The following is a 20,438-nucleotide window of genomic DNA, read 5'->3' on the forward strand; positions in this document are numbered from 1 at the left end:
AAAATACCGACTGCCAAGCAAGTCACATCGCTATTTTTGGTTTGCAAATGGCTTTCATACATCGCAAAAGGCCATTTTTCCATTTGCAAACCACTTTCCAACCATTTTGTGAGTCTGTATTCTTTCGTACATCTGGCCTTAAATCTCTGGTATCTCCAGAACGTCTAATTTCACGATTTTATATATCTTGATATATCCATTATTGCATGAGCTGCAGGAGCTCTCCACTACAGTATGGCATAATTAAGCAAGCTAAATTTAGAATCCCTTCGCTTTAGTCAACCAGGTGTGGGATACTTTTCCACGCTAGCATCCAGCCATTTATCCCCAACATTAGATGTCCCCCTCAATGTAGGACAGTAACATAATAGCCTCTATGATGTCGTTGCACCTTTCATTTGGTCTAACCAAGGTCTATTGTCCATTATGTGAGGGCTACCTACCGTAGATCTTTCTCATTTTCCAACACTGTCCCCAGCATTTTTCCAGGACATTAAGTCCTTTCGTTTCAGGTGAGATTTGACCCCTTGCGCTCCAAGCTTGACTTCTGCGTCAAGTTAGTCCCATACATTTCCTAGTGTGGTGAAGTACCAGGACCTTCCAATGCAAGGATCCTAAGCCATGCAGGAAAAAGCATTATTTATATTTAAATTCCTTCTTCCACTGCTCATGTTTGACTGCATCAAAGGTTATGGATTGATTTTGCACTGTTTGTGTAAACTCTGAAAAGAGGATCATATTATAATGTGTCCTTAGAATTTGAGTCACGCAAGATAACAATGCTATTCCTGTAATCGAGGACATGAACAAATATCATCCAGGCCCAGCCCCCAGGCTGGGTTGGAGGGACCAGGATCTTGTGTACTCTCTTGGGCGAAAAAACATCTGAGAAGCCCTTGAGTAGTAGTTCATAGAGGATCAGCGATTTGTTCCATTAATCATTGCATTGGCCCTCAGCCCCTTCAGAATTTCCTAGTATGAAGACCTTGTTTCCACGAGAGTGACCCACTGTATCTTCAGCAAACGTTCTATGTCTCTGAATGTCTTTCCTCAAAAGGTGATCTCTTTTTTCATGTTTTAATATCCATAGCATGATCTTGGGCAGTTTTCTCTACTGCTAACACCATTTAACATATCTTAACTTAGAAGACTGATGTCCTGAGCCACAGTGCCTATTTTGTCTTCTAGACTGTTTTTGATTCTTTCATCACTGCTAACACCTATTTCAACAATTAAGTAGATTCACTTGTCTGCCTATAAGCCTCAGATCTGGCAGTAGACAGCAGTTCCAGGTGTTCAGGTTGGGGTCCCTTCTAGAAGGTTTACTGTTCCAGCCAATTCTGGTAGATTGAGCAGGTCGGGTGGTCTTGGCCCATTTTGTGACAGAGGCACACTGCCACCTAGTCGCAAGCATCTATCAGTGCATCCCTGCTTTTATTTTTCCAGATTTTTATATAGCGTGAACTTGACTCGAAGGTATCGGGTTTCAGAGCGCTTTACATGAGCACCGGTTGCCTTACACAAGGAAACATTCCTTTTTGTTAGGCACGGGGAGATTTAGTGATTTGCAAAGAATCACAGGATGTTGAGCGTCTTTGCCGAGACTAGAACCCGGTTGCCCAGATTTGAGGTCGACCGCCCTCGCCATTAGGCCACATCCTCTGCTTCAGAGTCATGCGACAGAACATTCAGCAAGGCTACTCGCAGAGGTGTGTATTGTTTTCTCTGTTCAAGCCCTATCCAGACCGCCCCCCCTTCCAGGACCAGAAGATTCGCAATCTAGTTACAGAATTTCTAGGGTTACTATGGTCAAATATCTCTGCTCACCTTCTGGGATTTGCAATTTGTCTATTTTCGATTCTCAAATCAAGTGCATTAGGCCTCTTCTCCACCCCCCTTCGCCCAAGGATATTTGTTATTTTTCCATTCACAATGTTTTCTGCTGCCTGTCAAGCTATTCAAGGGCTCTCTCGTTTGTTACCACTCTCACAGTTCTGACATATTGTGACCTGTGTGCTGCCCCTTTAATTTTAGGGTACTTACTGAGACTTGTGTGTCCATCCCCGGCACTCTAGCTGATCCAGACCTTTGCCATTCCTTTCACTGGTGACTGTATTGCAGCTTCCTACAGCCTCCTGCACTTTCTTCTCCATGCCGCGTTGGGTCTCTGAAGTGGGATGCTCCCCGTGCCTTCAGTCTGGGCTCAGGCAATGGATCAGCCCTGCTCCTCATTCTCTGCAAACAATAGCGAGTGGTCCACCTCGGGCCCGTCTCACTGTCCTCGTCATATATGACAGGCATTTATACCGGCATTTCTCATACAGTGCCGAAGGTGGGCTTCTAGCTCCGCCAAGGGAGGGCGTATGGGACGTCTCCAAGCCCTCCTTCACTCATACGGGTCTGTCCTGCACTGAAATGTCGACCTGCTTTGCATTCCAGCTGCCCAGGTACCCCCGGCATCCTCTTTGCTGCTTATAACTTCACCTAGAAAAGATAATTAGCTCAGGATATCCCTATGTTTAGCGTGAAAGAGATGTGCAGTGGGTGTTGTTGTGGGCGTTCCACCGCAACAGCCATTCTATTTGACGCTGCCCCAATGTACAAGGGCAGCGTACATAGGAGGCAGCGCCAAAATTAAGACCAGGAAAACCCTAGTTTTAAGTTGGCGAAATGAGTAGAAATGTATTATTTCTATTCGATTTTGCTTTTTCCATGTGTCCAGCTTTGTACAGCACACATGGAAAAAGCAAAATGCCATGGTTTGTTTATGTACAGGAAGGTATCCCTTCTTGTACATAAACCAACCTTATTTTTAAATGCCATTTTGTAACTTTCACATGTGCTGCATGAAGCAGCACACATGAAAGTTACAAAATGGCATTTTAGGATTGTTTATGTGCAGGAAGGGACACCTTCCTACACATAACAGATCCTTTCCTGCAGACAGACACCCTTGCACTCTGGTGCAAGGATGCCTGCGTTGGCGCTAAGTTGTTAAACTTAGCGCCATCGTAGGGGAAAATGCAAGGCTGCACCACATTCTTGTAAATATGGTGAAGCCTTGCATTTAGAAAGTGGTGGAGCGTGTTGTTAAGCCCAGGAGGCTAATGACACCCTCCACCACTTCTATTGTACATACCCCCTTATATTTCATATGGCTAACTAGAATGTGGGCAATAGGTTTATGTCCTGATATGCACGAAGTGGATTGGACTTTACTGGAGCTGCTCCTGCTTAGGAAATAGGAGACCAATGTAATCCTTCATTTAGAGTCCCACAATTGTTTTTATTGATGCTTCTTAAGCTAGAAGTAGATTGGACATTAATGTAGAAACTCATTAGACCCACAAAGATACACACAGCTTCAGTCATGGCTAAATGTTCAGGAAATTAGAGACCAGTTTAATCCTTCATTTAGAGTCCCACAATTATGATTTGTATTTCTTAAGCCAGAAGTGGATTGGACATTACTGGAGGAGCTCTTTGGACTCGCAAAGATGCGCATGGTTTCAAGCACGGCCAAATGTTCAGGAAATTAGAGACCAGTTTAATCCTTCTTTTCGTGTCCCACATTCATCTTGCTTTTTCTGTGTTACTCAACCTTCATACCTTATTGAGCATGTCTCTGCAATATGGAAGTCTCTGTCTGGACCATGGCACTGTCCTGTTGAAGGCACCCTTAACCTGTAATCTTCTTTTGAATGTTGCACAAGAAAGGCAAGCCTGCTCCTCCAGTAGCTCCCACAAGGGAGTTGTTTCGGGTTTAGAGGACCTCTGACAAACCCACTCACTTATATCAGGTGGTTTCAAACCATCTTGTAAACATATACAGGTAGGATCTATTTCTGGTCAATGTGATGAGAACTTGGAGAATCCGCCTGTGTCTGCAGTAACCCACAATGCCTGGGTAGGAGAGGAGTAGCTGGCGCATCTTGATAGCCACATGCCATGTCTTTTATATCTTCACTCCCTTTTCAAGTTGTCGTCCTTCTTTCTCATAACGCACCTGTGTCTATTCTTCTCAAATAGCAGGGTGAGGTGGTCATCCACACTTACTCCACCCCACACTTACCTTTATCTTCATCATTCCAACTCCTGTCCTACCGCATACACTCTATGTTCTCCCGTGAACACAAACGATCTCTTGTTTTACTGAAAGCTGTTTAACTCCTTGCCCTTTTACCCACCACCAATCTAAACCTTAAAAGTGTTATTCTTCATCTCAAATATTGTTTTATTTCCACTCATTCATTTGTTACTTTTCTGTATTTGTAAAGAGATGTGATGAATCGTTGTGCAATGGTGAAACATACTGTAGGGACATATACTATGCCAATGAAACAAAGAGCAGGGTTTATCATTAAGGGAGGCAATAATATTAATAAAACAGCTGTGACAAATGTCTCCAGAACCATGAACACATCAATTGAATCAATCGAATTGCATTCTTATATCAGCATCCATGTCTTTCCTTGAGACTGATTAGTTTTCACAAGAATGTATGATGACTAAATACTCAACAATGACGACGTTTGAAGCCTCTTCAACAAACCAATCACATTCCTTGAAATGTGCTTTGAAAGCACCATTGAATGGTAAGTGGACAAGTTCTCAGCTGGCATATCCACGTCACTGTTAGCAAATGGGATTGCAGTGCGGTGAGAACATATGTGCCCTGATCATTTTGTTCCTGCACAGCTGCTACGGGGGCTTGTTTGGCTTTAGTAGGACTAATTATCAACTCTCTGGAAAGACGTGAATTAAAAACTGCAGCGTTGCAACTACCAGGAGGTCTCACAAGGAAATCGTTGTAGACAGAAATCGTGTGTCCTCTCACCACTAATGTTTTCAATTTTCAATTTCAGTGGTAAGTCTATCATGTGTGTTGAGTAGGACATACAATCTGCAAGCCTGGCCCAGATCTGGAGATTATCCTTCCCTAGGGACTGTACCTACTTCCAGACAGGGACACCAAGCAGGACAGAGCAATACATGCATAGCCTGTGTGTTTATAGTACCTTTTTTCTGTAGTATACGGTGAGAGGAACTTCATTATTGGAAATATACCCAAAGCCCCAAAAAAGGGACCCTTGTAACAAATGTGTGGCATCACTATGTGATTAGAGATAGGTTTAGAACAGTCTTAACGCTTTCTCCTTAAACTTGTTTTTTATTTTTTGATGCTTTTAATCTTTAATATATGTAAGGAATTTTAATTTGAGTGTAATGATTTTTATCCTATATTATTATTTTGTATTATTGTGTCTCAAAATGCCTAAATAAAGCGTATTGAACTAAACGGATTAGAGATATCACGACAGTGACCATTCCAGAATGTATGCCCGATTTAGAGCTCACGGGTGGATTACTCCATCACAAACGTGACGGATTTCCTGTCCGCCGTACTACAAGTGCATTATACTCAATGGAACTTGTACTATGTGGGACGGGAGAATGTCACATGTATGACAGAGTAACTTGCCCGCTGCACTCTAAACCATCCCCTTAGGTTTAAAAGTACTGCACTCTCGTTGTCTGTGTTGAATGCAGCCCTCCAGATGTTCTGATGTAGAATGTCAAACTGATGGAATTGACCTGCTCCTATAAAACCTGGCGGGATGCTGAGCTAAGGCCCATTTCCAAGCTTCGCGTCATCTTGGCCCTGGCGTTCGCAATAGATTAAGAAATGTTAATTTGCAAAAAGAGTAATGGAACAATAGGCCAAGAGATGGTATACCAGATAGGGTCACAACTTTGCCTTTTAGCACTGCTGCATTCTTTTTCAATCTCTGACCTATTACAATGTTGAGTGAAATAATGTATAGACAATTGCCAAACTGGGGGCCTATGGATCCAATGGGTTTAGTTATTCTGTGTCTACGTGGAAATGTGTTGATATACAAGAGCCTACGTTTAAAGTCTGCCGATTCATGGATTGTGAGTCTCCAATTCAATCGTAATATCCTATTTTTTTCTTTTTTACATTTTATTACTTATGTCAACATATTTAAATATGCAATTGTGCACTTATGATGTCTGTAATCCTTTTGCAGGCAAAACGATGGATTAAACTTCAACCCTGAGGAATACATTTTACAGCGCTTCATACCGAGAGTTTACAACACAGATTTTTTTAATGCAGATTTACATAGCGCAAACTCGACCCGAAGGTACGGTAGCGTTTGACATCAGCACTGGTTAGTTACACAAGAACACATTCAGGCACGGGGAGATTAAGTGATTTGCCCAGAATCACGGGATGTGTACGCGACCCCGAGGCTCGAACCCTGGTTTCCAGCACCAAAGTCGGCAATCTAGCCGTCAGACAACATCCTCTCCCTGTCTAAGTCTTAGTAAAGATTTGGTAGTGAAAAAGATAGGAAGCCCTGTTAAACACACATGGTAAAATTGAATAGATATAAAGAAAACTAATTTATTGTTTAGGGTGGGTGTTTAGAGTCTCATTTCTGCATCACCAGGCAGAGAACCTCCCACCACATCTATCTCTTGTACAGAATTCTGCAAGAAAAGTGCGTCCGCCAATGCAGCAGACTCCCTTTCCTCACAGTTGAATGCTGAGCTGGGGCCATGTTGATGTAGCCTCGTCAGCATTCATTTTTGATTTTTCAGAAAGATCCAAGTGAAGTAGAGCATTTTGTGCTGGCCCGTCATAACCCCCCCCCCCCCCAAAAAAAAAACAATAATAGAACTGAGATGCAAGTTTCTCTCTGAAGGTAGGGCCTATTTTTTGTTTTTTCCTGCCCAGAACCCCAGGCCATACGTATCAAACCCAGTAAAGGAAAATATTCATCAGAGATTTACTCAAAGTAAGGTGGGCCTTCTAATGCATAAAAGGGGCCATTTTTGTGGCCTCTGAATCCCGCAGTAGCTTCAGTGGCAGTCAGCAGCATGCCTGCTCTAAATGAGGTTGGGGAGCCATGAGTTTGCTTGGGCAGTAGAACCACCAACTCAGTTGTTTTCCTATGCCACCAAACGTTAAATGACCTCCCAAAGTTGGGGTATGCCCCCAGTAGGAGGCAGAACACTTATTAGCCACAAAAGTGTAAATTAACGGATTGGATTGGTTCAGAATATTCAAGAATGTTTCTTTGTAAAACTATTACAAATTAGCTAATTGTAAAACTAATTAACTCACTTTTAGATATACTGTCATCGTTCAAACTATCCACTACTCCCTTTCCTCTCTTTGATGTCCCGCTGTAAGGAGACACCACAGCATTTATTCTTCTCGACTTATCTGTCACTTTTGACACCGCCTCCCATCCCATCCTCATTCGATGCCTACACGAAGCCGGCATATGAGGCCCCCCTCTCCACTGGATCTGCCCCCTTTTCACCCTACACTTTGGCTGTCAACCAGTATGATCTGCGGAGTACACCAAGGATCATCCTTCAGCCCCACGCTGTTTATCGCCTACATAGCACCACTCACCAACATCATCAAATCCAGCGGAACTAATTTCAACAGCTATGTTGTTGACACCTTGCTCATCCTTTCTCTCTTTGGCGAAACATCCAGCACCTGGCTCAACTTCATCTGGTACAAAAACATGGATGAAGACAACCTGTCTGAAACTCAGCACAGACAAAACAGAAGTGATACTTACTGAAAAGAACGCCTCCCTATGGAACTCTAATGCCAACATTCTGCCCAGCTAATGAAGGCAAACATCGGGGTATGGTGGCAACTAACTTTCGATGATGAGCCAAGTCCATGCGGCCACCTCCACCTGTTTCTACACTCTAAAGAAACTTTAAAAAGTCTTCAATTGGCTCCTGATCAACACAAACAGAAACGTCACCCAGCCCCTTATCACCAGCAGACTGGGCTACGCAATGCTTTCTTTGTCTGTATCACTGCCCAACTGGCCACAAGAGTTCAAATCATAGAAAACTCAGTGGCCAGACTTACACCCAGGTTCCCACCCTGTACACACATTACCCCGCACCTCAAAGAACTCCACTGGCTCCCTGTCCACAACTCACACTCATCAAGCTCCTCTCACCCACATACAAAGTCCTGCACAATCCCGGTACCTCTTTCCTTAGATAGAAATCTCTGCTTGGCTAGCTCCTGCTTGCACACCTCCCCCGTATCTGCACAGCCAGGGGTGGTGGTTGGTAACATAACATAACGTAACATAACGTAGCATAGCATAGCATAGCATAGCATAGCATAGCATAACATAACACAACAATGCTAGTAACCTAGTAGGTATATTTATTTTCTAGCAGTAGAATTGACTTTGGCAGGGAACATTCTTCACAGTGTCCTGAAATAGGAGGCTCATCTTTTGGGTTTTGCCACAATTAGTGGTTCAGTAGAGTCATAGTCTAGTATTGGATGAAAATATATATTTCGATGTCAGTTTCTATATGCCAGAGCAAAGGGCAAAATGTATTGTAAGTGAGAAGGGACCAGGTGGATTTCAGGTATGGAATGCATCTCATTTTGCACCTACATCCAAAGAGTGTAACATGCTGTTCTGTGAATGGGTGAAACAACAACACACTAAGTGCCAGATTTACAAACATTGTGCACTGTATTTGTATAAAAAAAAATTATGCAAACCAGCAATATATGTTTTTTTTGTTCTGTAATTTCCAGCGCAAAACCTGTTTGCCCTAGAAAGTTACCCTAAAGTAACAGAAAGCAGTGCAAACGGTGGCACATGGGCATTCCCAGACAACCACCCATGCTTTTTGACTCAAGACCTTATCTATCAACAATATGAGACAGGGATTTGCATTAAAAATTAACGTCACTTGAAAGTGTGCGTTAAAAGCAGGAATGCTTTCATTGCCCTTTCGTTTCCTACTTTGCATTTTAGCTGCACTGTGCAACACACGTACAAATTAGGTAAAGTTTTAAAAGTTGTCTAAGCATAGTATTTTTTACTAGAAGGGAACGTATGCTAGACACACACACACACCCTTGAACTATGGCGCATAGGTGTGTGCGTGACACTCAGCAGCAGAATTCTGATTCAGCGCTTAAGAGAGGGGAGGAGAGAGCCATATCTCCATATCTAAAGATAAGGTGCTCTCCTGCTCTCTTCTCATTCAATACAGTACATCATTTCTGGCTGCAGCACTGTGTTGCATGAGAAGTTAGTAAATCTGGCCCTCAATGCTTAATATGAGCTTGTAGTTGCAAGTGGGTCTCACCAGCACTCATTTTTGGGACCTGCACTTACTTTTTCTTCATCAGACTTTGACCCAGAGCAAGAGAGAGAAAAACATATAAGGGAGAAAGGAGGAAGAAGGAAAAAATTGAAACACAGTGACAAAAGCAGAAAGCAGGAATACCAAGCATTGGCATAGCCAATAGGTCTCGCTTTTGGGACCTTATAAGTGAATAGCCATGCAACACTTGATGTTGTCTAATCTAGGATATTGTGCTGGATAACTAAAAATTTATAATGTCCCAAAGGCGAGACTTATTGGCTATGCATTGGGGGGCCTTATAAGTGTTTAGGTAGAGCTATTGACTTTGGCAATGTTTCTGAGCTGTGCTGTAGAGAAGTGTGGCTGCTGTGCAGCATGCTGAGAAGTTGTAATTAAAAAGTGTAAGAATCACTGAGTGATGCTGTGGTGTCGTTGAGTGATGCTGTGGTATCGTTGAGTGATGCTGTGGTGGCGTTGAGTGATGCTGTGGTGGCGTTGAGTGATGCTGTGCTGGCCCCGAGTGATGCTGTGCTGGCCCCAAGTGATGCTGTGCTGGCCCCGAGTGATGCTGTGCTGGCCCCGAGTGATGCTGTGCTGGACCTGAGTGATTCTGTGCTGGTGCCGAGTGATGTTGTGGTGCTGCCGAGTGATGTTGTGGTGGTGCTGAGTGATGTTGTGGTGCTGCCGAGTGATTTTGTGGTGGTGCCGAGTGATGTTGTGGTGGTACTGAGTGATGCTGTGGTGGTACTGAGTGATGCTGTGGTTGTACTGAGTGATGCTGTGGTGGCGCTGAGTGATGTTGTGGTAGCGCATAGTGCTGCTGTGGTGGTACTGAGTGATGCTGTGGTTTTTCTGAGTGATGCTGTGTTGGTGCTGAGTGATGCTGTGGTGGCGTTGTGTGATGCTGTGGTAGCGCATAGTGATGCTGTTGTGGTACTGAGTGATGCTGTGGTGTTCCTGAGTGATGTTGTGGTGGTGCTGTGTGATGCTGTGGTGGCGCTGTGTGATGCTGAGGTAGAGCATAGTGATGCTGTTATGGTACTGAGTGATGCTGTGGTGTTCCCGAGTGATGCTGTGGTGGTGCTGAGTTATCCTGTGGTGGCCCTGAGTGATGCTGTGGTGGCCCTGAGTGATGCTGTGGTGGTGCTGAGTGATGATGTGGTGGTGCTGATTGATGCTGTGGTGGTGCTGAGTGATCCTGTGGTGGCCCTGAGTGATGCTGTGGTGGCCCTGAGTGATGCTGTGGTGGCCCTGAGTGATGCTGTGATGCCCCTGAGTGATGCTGTGGTGGTACTGAGTGATGCTGTGATGGTACTGAGTGATGCTGTGGTGTGCCGAGTGATGTTGTGGTGATGGTGAGTGATGCTGTGGTGGCCCTGAGTGATGCTGTGGGGGTGCTGAGTGATGATGTGGTGGTGCTGACTGATGCTGTTGTGGCCTCGAGTGATGATGTGGTGGTGCTGAGTGATGCTGTGGTGGGGCTGAGTGATGCTGTGGTGGTGATGAGTGTTGCTGTGGTTGCTTAGAGCGATGCTGTGATGGCGCTGAGTTATGCTGTTTCCACTGTCATCCATGCCTTCAATATGGATAAGCTCAGCAACACAAGATGCTATGCTGTGAAGTGCGGAATAAAGTGCCCTTGAACACCACACCAACTTATTGTGCTACTGTCAAAAAATACCAGGTAGTTCTGTGCAAGGGTGAGTGCTATGGTGTTGTGCCCAGAAGCATAGTTTGCACCACAAACGTTTTACAAACTAGACCTGAACTCATCACCGAGGCAAATAATGCATGAAGGTAGACCACACTAATTTAAATGATTTCCTTATGTTATCCCTGCTGCCACGGAAACTCTTCTGGCTCCCACAGATGTAAATTAGGTTCAAGGTCTGTGCATCATTTTCTATGCCTTTCAAGTTGTGAACCAAACTCCAGAACCCATTCAAAAGCTTGTCATTCACTACATGATGTAAAGCTGCTTCTTCCACCAAACTCTCACATCTCAGTGAGAACGGGATTTTTCTGCCCTGCTGCCCCCAAAAGATGACGAGCAGAGATAAAGAGAGGGCACTCCGCTCACGGACACAGGGCACCTGGCAGCGTGAAGGAATCAAACAGACAAAAGGAGATTATTAGAGTGTCGGGGAGAGAACAAACATTGCTGGCATCTGCACCCACACATGGCTGATTTACAGGCGGGCTGATAAAGTGCTGCGGCTCACTGTCAAGAGTACATGAGAGCTCCTTAAGCTCTGCAGACAATTTACTGCTGAAGCCCCGTATAACATTTCTCCACCTAGCAACCAAACATAACAGGATGTGGCTCCCCTTAGAAGGAGCCAATATGCTACAAAGAGAAACACGGGAAGTTGAAGTGCGAGCGAGGCTGCGTGCTCGGTAAATACGAGTCGAAAGAAAGCAGACTTTGCAAATTTCACCCCTCCCCCAGAAAAAGAACTGGCAGTCCAGGAAGCCTTCCAGTGAGGCGCCAATGATGAGGTGACGATAAGCAATCAATCTGCATGCTAAACTGAGGGGGCCCCGCGATGCAGATGTATAAAGAAAGCAGGCGGAAATAGGAAGTTAATTACACGAAGGCTTCAATCTTTAGAGCAGAAAACCCACTCTACTGTCAGAAAGAGGATGGGGTTCATTGACGAAAAGAGAATGCAGATTCACCGACCGAATGATGACCGAAGGCGAAGTACCCACCCATGATGAAGAAACACGAGTGTGAGACAGTGGGAGAAGGTGGAAGGCGTGAAGGGGTTTTAGTCTAGTTGGGAAATGAGTGGAGGATCTGAGCGACCAGTCGCGCGACGGCAAAAGTGAAAGCAGGGGTGCGTGCTAAAGTGAAAGTAGGGGTGCGCGCACGCGCGACGGCAATCACGCAAGTGGCGCGGCTAAAGTAAAAGTAATTGCGCTCCAGATGGCACCTCGGGTGCTAAAAGCTGGCGGCTGCGCGCGTGCACGTTCACATGCACACAGGCTATAGGCCAGCAAAAAGCCTCTCTGGTAGGACTTTGAAGTCCTGCTTACTAAAGGTCTCGCATGCGCAAGCACTCAGGCGAGACCTAAAAAGGCTCCTGCAAGAATGAAATAAAGGGGTAGCGAGTGAATGATGGGGACAAATGAGGCATGCAATGGAATCAAGACTATGCAGCCTTGGTATTTGGCAATCCAAACTTTCATGTCAGCTGCGGGCTTCTGAGAAAAACTTTGGGCAGCAGCACTTATTATTTTACAAGTTAAGCACTGGACATGTTGATATGTTGCATCCTTGTGCTTGTTTATTTTTACTATTTTTGATGAAATTACCATATTTGAATTGAATCTTTCCCTAATTACTGCATAAGTGGCCATTGACGTGCAAAGAAAGTTGAAAACATTTGACTGTAAAGTGGCACTGGCAAGGCAATTAGTACTATTTATACAAACTTTGCATTTTATAAGAATGCTATGAAATTGATTGGTACACAATGTACTTATTTATCAGGTTGGTACACAATTGCATTATTATTATCAAACTTGTAAAACATGTTGAGCCCCTGATTTCAGTGAGCAGACACTATCTTGTTAACATACCCTGGGTTGATTGGCTAATCAAGCCCTTTTTACACCAGTTGCCAATCATCTGCACCAATTCTAACCCTTCTAATATAAGTCCAAGTAAATTAAATTATTAATATTAGATGCATGCAATGGTACTGTCTCCTTACGCTACATCTCTAGGCTATTATAAGACACCTAAGTTTGAGAGTTTTCAGATCTGTTTGTTCAACTATTTAAATCATGAGTCCAGAATTTACTTTATGAAGGTGACAAGCCAGCTAAATAACCATCTTCCTCTGCTGTTAGTCTGTACACAGTCACCTGTTATATGATTATGGCCCATATTTAACAGTGTTTCACGTAGCGCAATGCAGTAAGCCACCTTGCTGTGCCATGTGAAGAGCAAGAATGCACCATTTTTAACACAGTATGGCTCATTCCTGTCCTTTCCTAGCACTGGTGCACTTTTGGCTGCCTAGCACCAATGCAGACACCCTTGTGTCATGATGAAATGATGCCTGCATTGTAGGCAGGGTTGTTTTTGTGCAGGAAGGGACATCTTTCCACACAAAAACAATTCTCAGAGGTTTTCTCCTCTTTTTAGGTGTGCTACAAAATGTAGCACACCTAGAAAGAGGAAAAACAAGGAGAAATAAAGATATTACACCTTGTTACATATCACCTGAGGAAGAGTAGCATTTTGACGCATTCCCAGGTCTACCACTAATGGCAAATCTGGGAATATGCTAAAATCATCAATGAGTGGATGCGGGGGAACACTCACACTCCGCCCAAGGAATGCCTCCCTGGGGCGGAGTAGCGCAAGCCAGCGATTTGAGCTTCGTTGCATTATTCCACATCCATCAAGCCATGCAGGGCAATGCAAGGTGGACTTGTGTGGCTTGATAAATCTCACTTAGGTCTTGTGTTGCCCTTGCACCCCCTTGCGTGAAGCAAGGGCGATGCAAAACCTTGAAAATCTGGCTCCATGTGCCTGGGGGCCCAGGTTAGGGCCAAGAGCAAAAAAACATTATGTTTTACCTGGCATCAGGCTAAAAAACAGACATTATCTTCTATTTATTAAGCAGATAAGGAAATAGGAAAGAACACTTTGTGCTGTACAGCCAACTAAATGGCAGAGATTTGGAACTAATTATCCAGGTGCCTGGAAAATACCTGAGACCGTTCACTCTTTACCCAGATGCAAGAAAAATACCCAAATTATAACATTTTCAAATAAAGATTCATCTTAGCAGCGTGGCCTAGCTGAGGAATGGAGTGAAGATGAGCTGCTCAACTCAGCTGTGGTGCCGGCTTCACAGCAGCATAATCAGCACCCTATGACCTCACCAGAGGCCCCACTACAGGTTTCAGAGCATGGTAATGGGACGGTCATGGGGATGAAGCTGTGAGGGGGGGTTATGCTGAGTGATCGAGGAGACTACTGCCTTCTCGAGTGATCGAGGAAACTACTGCCTTCTCGAAGTGTGGCAGAAGCCTTGTGGCTGAGATGTTCTGGTGGGTGAAACAGAGTAGGTCTGAAGGTGCCAGAGGAGTCCTATTCTCGGGTGAAGGTGGGAGCAGATAGAACAGGCCATAAAACCATGCATATCAAGAGGCGCGGTCTGTGAAGAGATGCCAGGACTCAAGGGTACATTGAAGCAGGTTGCCACAGAGCATGCCCTCCAAAAATTAACTCTATCTGACCCAACTGAGGTCTCCACTGCGATGCTCCGATTGCTGGTAGTGGCCTGCTGTGCATGAAGGATTCCGGTTGAGAATCCAAATGCAATGAAGTCTGGCTTTATGTACTGAAAGAGCACGGAATTGAACATTTGGTCTTCTCTGTCCACAAAGGCAAGGAGTGGGAGAAAGGAATAGATCCTCACTGTAGACTGCAATTTTTTTCTGTGTGTACAGCACCAATATGCCCATGTGACCCTAGGAAATGATGCTGGGGATTTGAGACTCTGAGCTGCATGTAAAGCCTAAAGGTAATCACACAACACTTTCTCTGTTCATTTGTAGAGTTGATATGCTCTGAAATGAGCTCCATTAATTCAGACCAGATAATCTGCTTCTACGATCTCCAAAGAGTCATCACTGCAATTGACAATAGACTAGTTGGCTTAGGGAGAATGCTGGATGAATGGATCATATAGAAGATAGATTTCTGAAGATGAGAGGACACGATGGATGTGATACCAGCCAACCATGAGGATTTAGAGATCAGATTGAGGCAAAACAATATGTGTATGGGGGGATCCTAAGAAATCAGAAGGCAGTGCCGCACAGGAACCTGTCTAGAACATTCCTCTCTCATTCAGAAGGCACTCAACTTCGACCCTCATCCACCTTGATCACACCAACAGTGTGGCAGGTGGAGGCAGAGGGGGGCATAAAACTCCTGACAATCTTGCAAGAGACACTAGTGGATATAGTTACATTGAAAGACAAGCTATGCTTTAAGGGACGAGAAATTCAACTGTTGCAGAACCTGGTCAAAGCACCTAGCAATTTGACATTTTCTGAAGAAATCAGGTGGGGACATCTGCCTCCTACAGAAGACAATACAGCAAGACTGGCAGAGATTACTCTTTCAGTGGTTTCTGATGCAACACTTTTCTTCTGCTAGACCTTGGAAGGCGGGGTCACTATTCTACTTTCAGCCAAGTTCAAAGGGCTGGACAAGGGTAATAACAGACAAAGCGGGAAGAAGAGTAAGTGTGGGGCTTACTGTTGAATAAAATACATACACACTTTCTTTTTTGACACTCACAACACTGACGACGAACTCTTCCTTAACACAAAAATATCTGACATCTTTGGCTTGTCTTCAGAGGCCACTTAAATATAGTCATGAAGAACATTCTCAAAAAATTCAGTCAGCATTGTTAATAGTCTAGAACTGGTTAAAATTATTTTAAATTGAAGCTGATGTCTAAGGGCCTGCATGATATTTAGAGGTTATTACACAAACATGGGCTAGACTACCCATTATTTTCAGCAGTCCATAAATCCAATACATGCATGGACAATTTCCAGGCACAAAATTGCTTACTGCAACACATTACAGAATGTGACATTGGCCCGACTGCTCTATCAGACATACACTAGTATACATGACTGTGCCCTCTTTGGCCCATGGCAGACTTAGGTAGAAACTGGTTGATAATCTCCTGGCGGACATGGTCATACAGGATAAGACATTGATCACTGAGGAAGGGAAGGTTGCAACTTCTTACGGTGACATAGCCATAAGTAAACGTTATGGTATTTCTACGAGGAGCTATATAGTTGGGAAGCCTTCGAAGAGGAGTTCATGGCTCTCTTGATGTATATTTAAACATATGATACAAAATGGTAAAAATTATTTTGTTTCTATTGTTTTGAATATCATAATAAACTTGATTGTCAAAATATAGAAATTACATTAAAATGTTAACATTTTTGGAAAAGCTAATAAGTATTAAAATCATTTAAATATATGACTTTTAACAATTAAATACAATTAAATACAAATATAAATGTTAATGATGGTGGGTATTTTTAAATTAGTGTTTAGACATTGATATTTATAAATTAAAGGAATGTATTTAAATGTGTTTATTACACTTTTAATTTGATTATTTAGTATACTGTATTATTTTATTGTATTAGTTTGCGATTAATGATAAATTTGTTACATTATATTACATGTGTTACATTTAATATTTTCCAATATTTTTGTTTTAAATAATAAACTTAATTAATTTTCACTATACTTTCTGATAGGGAGATCTCAACCTAGTATTGGAGACCTCCACCAACAGATGAACATTTAATAACAGTACCTTTATACTGGTAAATTCTGTTGCAGGAAGCTCCTCCACATCATTCGACAGTGCAAGAATATCTAAGTCTACCCCTAGGTTTAAAGCTCCATTTTTAAATGGCGAATAGCAAAAAAGAGGAGAGTTACCCCTACATATGGGAGTAGATCTAGGTTTAGTGATAGTGTACTGTCAGTGTAACAGATCCAGAGACGTCAATCCCAGCACTTATGGAGTAGCTAAGCACATTTGACACTGTCCCTGGATTCAGAATCAATTTTCATAAGCCTGAACTACTGCCCTTAAACATTCTGGAATACTGGGCAGTCTCATTGTGGACACAATTTATGTTACAGTGCCAATGCAGTTACATACCTCAGGAGGTGGATAGTCCCTTCTATATCCCAGTGTCAAGGACCTTTCCTTCCCTCTTGCAAAAATTGAAGAATGACCTCCAGCGATACTAGAAGATAATCTTATCTTTGTTAGGCTGGTTGGCAATGGTCAAGATGTCAGCCCTCCCTAAGATACTATATTTATTTCAGACACTCACAGTTACACTGTTACCTGCAATCAATAGACAATTCATGAGCCTGATAAGTGATTTCATATGGAATGGGAAAAGACCTAGATTAGTGCATAAGCATGTGTATCTGCTCACTTCAATGGCGGAAAATAGTTACCTCAAACATATTTTATTATTATCAGAACTTACAGTTAAGATATATGGTGTAATAGGAGTATAATGAACTGAGAAGAAATGGTGTTTTGTCATCCACTTCGCACAGGGATTTCCTCTAAAGATGGCTTCTTGGCTTGCCAACAACACAAAACTCGGAATTATAGGTTTGCTGTGTGTTAGACCTGGCATCCTTGGCATGAGTCTCTCCTCCATTTTTTTCTGGTTGCCTCCTCTGTTTACGATGTTTTTGCTGGATTATTGCTTTGGGCACTGTGCCACTGCTGATCAGTGCCACAGTGCAAGTGCTCCCTATGTTAAATTGTTACATTGATTGGTGTTACCAGAATTGGCTTAGTTGACTTACTGTTCAGACCCTAGTCTAGTGCACTGCGTGTGCCAAGGGCGTGTAAGTTAACTGCTGCTGGTGGGCTTGCAGCACTGGTTGTGCCACCCACAGAAGCAGTGTGTAAAATGTGTCTCAGGCCTGCCATCGCAGAGCCTGTGTGCAGTCCCTGACTGCCATGTCGACTTGGCAAGGAAACCTACTTGCCAGTCTCTAAAACCTTCACTTTGCCAAATTTCAGACACCTCTATGGTAGGCCCTAGGGCTGGGTGCATTGTGGGTAAAAGGTAGGTCATGCCCTGATGTGTGTGGCATGACCTAATAGTGAATTACAGCCATTTTCGTTTTTCACTATTGAAGGGCTACCTGCCTCCAATAGGCCAGACTGGGCAGACTGATTATTAACTCCATTATAATCTAACTGACTCAGGGAGCATGGTAGCAGATCGAGTTTAGTATCCCTGAACTCAGAATTTAATAACACACCCTTTAGGATGGATGATTTTTAAATTCTGTGTTTGAAAATAGCCCTTTTAGAAAGTGGCTATTTTCTTGTCCAATTATCCACCGGTCTCTGCTGGTTTGGTGTGTGTGTCAGGGGCTGGGTGGCTCCAGAGGTCTGAATGAGTCAGTGTGGGGTGAATGAGGCATCTACACTTAGAGTGGGGGAAGAGTAGTCCCTGATAGCCTGCCCTGCCTGACACAATGCTGGCTCCCCCTCCTGCTGGGCGACTGATAGCCCTGCTCCTGCCAGTGACAATACTGGCTCCGCCTCCTGCTGGGCGGCTGAGGACCCTGCCCTGCTCAGTGAATAGGCCAGGTGCCTCTGCCTGGCAACACCCACAACAAACCCAGGATGGGGGGAATTTCCCTGCTTGGACAAAGTGAACAAAGGAGAAATGGGGTATAAGAGAAGGACCCCTGAACCAAGAACTGAGATCACTTCTGACAAGGAAACCTCTACCAAGGACAAGAAGCCTGCTGATCTAAGGACCTGCCTCCCCCTTCTGCCAGTGTGCTGTTTGCTGGGGGGAACCTGAAGCTGCTTCTTTATTTTTGCCAAGGAACAAGGAGAGAGGAACTTGGTGTGTACTCTCAAAAGCTTGCTAGAAAATCTCCAAGGGCTGGAAGAGTGCCAGCCTCCTGTTGAAATCACAGGGCCAAAGGACTTCACCCTCTACTGAATTGCTGATTGCTGGAAAGTGCTATTTCCAGGACACAGGGGAAAATCTGCAGTCTCGACGCCGCCGACGCCGCCGAATCCAGCTCGACATCGTGAGTAACGGCTCCAGTGTTCCGAGCCTACGACGCCGGCCGCCGGGCCCGATCGACGCCAGCAGCAACGCCAGGAGTAGTGAGTATCGGCTCCAGCTCCAAGTGACCCCGTCTTGATGCCGGTATCGACGCCGCTGAGTAGTGAGTGTCGGCTCCAGCTCTAAGCGACCCCGTCTCGACGCCGCTGCTGATCGTATCAACTCGACACCCTTCTCGACGCCGTGAGTGCTGCTCCGGCCCGACACCTCTCGACGCCACTGCAGATCAACCCGAATCCGAGGCACGACCGACGCCGCCCTCGACGCCGACATCTCGACGCCGTGGATCATCGTTTTCTTCATTTCCAAAGGTACTGTGTTTGGGGGTTCTGTTGCGACTCCAGGCTCGACGTAGCGCTCCTCGCGGTCGACGCCGAACCTTGGGAATATCGTAAACTCGACGTCGTGTGACTCCTGTGGGGGTCACATTGTTGCCAAGAACTGTGTTTTAAGAAAAATACATACTTGTGTTGCTAAAGAACTATTTCCTAAGAAGAAACTTTACCTGAACTATTATTTTTCCTTCCAAAGAGTATTTATTAAGATTGTGGTATATTTTTGTCGTTATTTGGTCTTGTGCTAAGCCTTATATAAAAATACTATTTTTATAATAACTCCTGTGTTGTGTCCATTTGTAGTGTACTCACTTTATTACTGTATGTGGTCATAAATGCTTAACACACTGCCTCTGAGATAAGCCTGTCTGCTCTGCCAAGCTACCAAGGGGGTAGCAGGGGTTATCTGAGTGTGTAATCCCCTTGCCCTGACTAGAGTTGGTGGGTCCCTATTTGTCAGAAGTGTATACCTCTGCCAACTAGAGACCGCCGGTTCTAACATTGGTGGTCAGTGGTGAGGATTTGAACCTTGCATTTATGACTCATGTGCAGTGATTAGTGTACGCTACATAGTGAAAGCAGACCATAACGCAGCCACAATCTGTTTTTGGTAGGATATTCTATTTTTGTTCTCCGCTTTCCTGGAGCTTATTTTTTAAACACTGCCAGTTTTGACCATGGAGGATGCCGGAGCTGCTATACCTGCTGAGATTGTTGTGGGGGAATTTGATAAGAAATTGATCAATAAGTACAGGAAGCAGGATCTAGAGCGATTGTGCAAGCAGTTTAAAGTTCCTACCACAGGTCTCAGATTGAGAGACGACTTCCTCAAAGCACTGAAAGCCTGGCTAGAGGCCAGAAATCCCTCTGATCCGGTGGTGGTACCGGAAGAGGAAGAAGAGGAGGAAGAGGAAGTGGAAGAGCCCACAGGTGGGCCAGTGTCATCTCCCGGCAGTAGTGTTTCCTCTAAGGGCCTTTCTCCTGAAGAGTTGGAAGACAGGGAGAGGGAGAGGGGACACCAGTTAGAAATGGCAAAACTTAAATTAGGAGGGCAGTTGGAATTAGAGAATGCAAGAAGCAAGAGAGAAGCTGAAATGGAGAGCAAAAGATTAGATTTTGAGAGAGAGAAATTAGCGTTTGAACGTGAGACGATGGTGAGGGAGATGGAGCATAAAACTAAGAGTTTAGAGTTGAATCCCTCTGGTGGCAGCA

Source organism: Triturus cristatus, chromosome 10, assembly GCF_964204655.1.
Source record: "Triturus cristatus chromosome 10, aTriCri1.1, whole genome shotgun sequence".
In the NCBI taxonomy this organism is placed as follows: Eukaryota; Metazoa; Chordata; class Amphibia; order Caudata; family Salamandridae; genus Triturus; species Triturus cristatus.